This window comes from Pipistrellus hanaki, assembly GCF_964339955.1.
Source record: "Pipistrellus hanaki genome assembly, chromosome: 8".
Classification (NCBI taxonomy): Eukaryota; Metazoa; Chordata; class Mammalia; order Chiroptera; family Vespertilionidae; genus Pipistrellus; species Pipistrellus hanaki.
In genome coordinates, this window is record NC_140510.1 from 75,540,734 (window position 1) to 75,543,844 (window position 3,111).

The 3,111-nt window shown below is 42.8% G+C and overlaps 1 pseudogene across 1 annotated transcript; it reads right to left on the minus strand.

The window, feature by feature from the left end:
- Nucleotides 1-1,517: 1,517 nt before the first annotated feature.
- On the minus strand, nucleotides 1,518-2,481 carry LOC311626896 (glyceraldehyde-3-phosphate dehydrogenase-like; annotated as a pseudogene). The gene has a single exon. The product of its transcript is annotated as a glyceraldehyde-3-phosphate dehydrogenase-like (transcript).
- Between the last annotated feature and the right edge of the window lie 630 nt (nucleotides 2,482-3,111).

Sequence of the window (3,111 nt, forward strand, 5' to 3'; positions counted from 1 at the left end):
CCTAGCGCAACTTTGGAAGAAAAAATTAATATAAGACACTGTCTTATTTTCAAAGAAACAGGGTATGTGTCTCTTTCTAACTTCCCCATTGATATTTCTTTCACTTTTCACATAAATTGCTTACTTCCCTACTGGTGTTTCTTTAATTTCCCACATAAGCCGCTTGTCTCAGCTTCTGTTCTGGGGAAACTCCAAGCCACATACCCTTTGTCCCTCCAGACCCAGAGGGAACAGTGGTTTTCCGCTGGTGCTTCATCTTCTCATGTTTGTTCCTTGATTTCATCTATATCTTTGGAAACCATCTCTTCATTACACTTCTAACCTTTAGGTTATTACTGATTTCTGTAGAGGCTCTGATTGAATCACAGCCTGTTCCCTGCTCCGTTCCCCTGCTGAGACCCAGAGTCCTCTTAGGAACTGACCTTCTTTAGGGGCATCAACTTGAATTCAAATGAGTGAAAATCCTCACCTTCATAGTGTTAAATGCATATTCTTCACATGAGTTGCATGGAAAGAAATGACTTTCAATCAGAATTAACAGAAAATATATCTTTTCCCAGTCTTTCTAGAACATGCTAAAATGGGGATAGGTTTAATTTACAAAGCACAGCAAAACTTCATTAAACACACAAATAGACACACACACACAAAACAAATAAACAAACAAACAAACAACCCTTTCATCAGTATCAGTGCCTTCTACATGCCTGGAGGCAATATCTTGAACAACTCCTTCCTCCTTTCCTATTCTTAACGCAGCAGGTCAAGCACAGAGGCTAACATGGCCAAATAAACAAGGTTTAAGTTTATGTGGGCCGCAAAAAAAAAAAGAAAAAAAAAAAAGAAAAAGCTTCAATGTTCATAGAAAGGTAGGTTTATTTCAATAGAGACATGCTGAATACAAAGTACTGAAATAAATGAGTAGTAATCATTAACATAAAATAATAGAACATTTTAATAAAAATTAATACATTTTCTTGAACATTAACTTACCAGACACTGACTAACTGCCCAAATTAATAAACGTATTGCAAATAAACTTATTTTTTTTTGTTCTCCGAAAGTGAAATATTTCCTGTTGCACACACCAAACAAGTCAGTCCAAGACTAATGAGAAGTGGTAATCAGCTGCTGAAATATTCACTGCTAGTATTAGTGGAGAGAAATGGTGCGCCTGCACATGAGACATGTAAGGGAAATGAATGCAACACGATTATAGTAATAAGTTATTAGCAAACATTGTAGTTTATTATTAATAATTATGTTTAAACAGCATATTGTAAAAATTAAGTTATAGATTTTTTTGGGGGCGGGGGGAAGAGGCTGGGTACAGTGAACTTTATTGATGAGGCATGACAAAGTAGGGCTCCCCACGCTCCTCCCCTTCTTCAGGAGGTCTGGGATGGAAATGGGGGTTAGGAGATTCTGAGTGTGTTGGGGGATCGAGCTGGTGCAAGGACTCCCCAGCAGCTGAGGGCCTCTCTTCCTCTTGCTGGGGCTGGTGGTCCAGGGGACTCTTATTCCTTAGGAGCCCTGTTGCTATAGCCAAATTCATTGTCATACCAGGGAACGAGCTTGACAAAGTGGTCTTTGAGGGCAATGCCAGCCCCAGTATCAAAGGTGGAGAAGTGGGTGTCATTGTTAAAATCACAGGAGACAACGTGTTCCTCAGTATAGCCCATGATGCCCTTGTGGGGGCCTCTGATGCCTGCTTCACTACCTTTTTGATATCATCGTATTTGGCAGTTTTCTCCAGGAGGCAGGTCAGATCCACAACCGACACATTGGGGGTGGGGACACGGACGGCCATGCCAGTGAGCTTCCCATTCATCTGGAGGATGATCCTGCCAAGAGCCTTGGCAGTGGCAGTGCCAGTAGAAGCAGGGATGATATTCTTGGTCATCATGCCACAGCTTCCCAGAAGGGCTGTCCACGGTCTTCTGGGTGGCTTTAATGGTATGGACTATGGTCAGGAGTCCCTCCACAATGCCAAATGGATGACCTTGACCAGGGGGCCAAGCAATTGGTGGTGCAGGAGGCATTGCTGACAACCTTGAGGGAGTTGTCATGGTTCACACCCAATACAAACATGGGAGCATCCGCAGAAGGAGCAGGGAGGATGACCCTCTTGGCTCTGCCCTTCAAGTGGGCCCCAGCCTTCTCCATGGTAGTGAAGACACTGGAGGATTCCACAACATACTCAGCACCAGCATCACCCCATTTGATGTTGGCAGGATCTCGCTCCTGGAAGATGGAGATAGGTTTTCAATTGATGACAAGCTTCTCAATGTCAGCCTTGACTGTGCCTTTGAACTTGCCCTGAGTAGAATCACACTAGAACATGTAGACCAGGTAGTTGAGGTCATTGATGGCAACAATATCCATTCTGGCAGAGTTAAAAGCAGCTCTGGTGACCAGGAACCCAATGTGGCCAAATCCGTTCACTCTGACCTTCACCATCGTGTCTCAGGGTTGTGGTTGCTGGCACTGCGCATGAGAGGCTGTCTGACAAACAGGAGGAGCAGAGAGCCGAGTTAAGGAATTTTTATTAAAATGTTTTTTTTTGTTTTTACATACCGTTATATTGGCTGGACCACAGAAATATTCATTGTGAGCCACATGTGACCCTCAGGCTGCGAGTTTGACATGCTTATTCTAAAGCCTAGTCTAAGCAGCCTGCTCACCTCTTCTATCTCCTCCCTATATTTATTTTCCCATTCCAAGAACCTGATGAAACAGCATTTTCTTTTTCCTAATTCATATTGCCCCTGCATTCATTTTCTATAACTGCTCTAACAAATTACCAGGAACATGGTGGTTTAAAACAACATAAGTTGATTTTTACAGTCCTGGAGGTCACAAGTCTGAAATCAGTTTCTCTGGGCTGAAGCCAAGGTGCTGGTGGGTCTGGTCCTTCTGGAGGCTCCAGAGGAGAATCCATTTTCTTGTTTTTAAGCTTCTGGTGACTGCCATTATTCTTTGGCTTGTCATCACTCCAATCTCTATAGTCATACTTCTCTCTTCACTTCTGTCATTGAATATTTCTTTGCTTTGTCTTATAAGGGCACTTATAAGGACATTTAGGGCTCATGTTGATAATCCAGGATGATC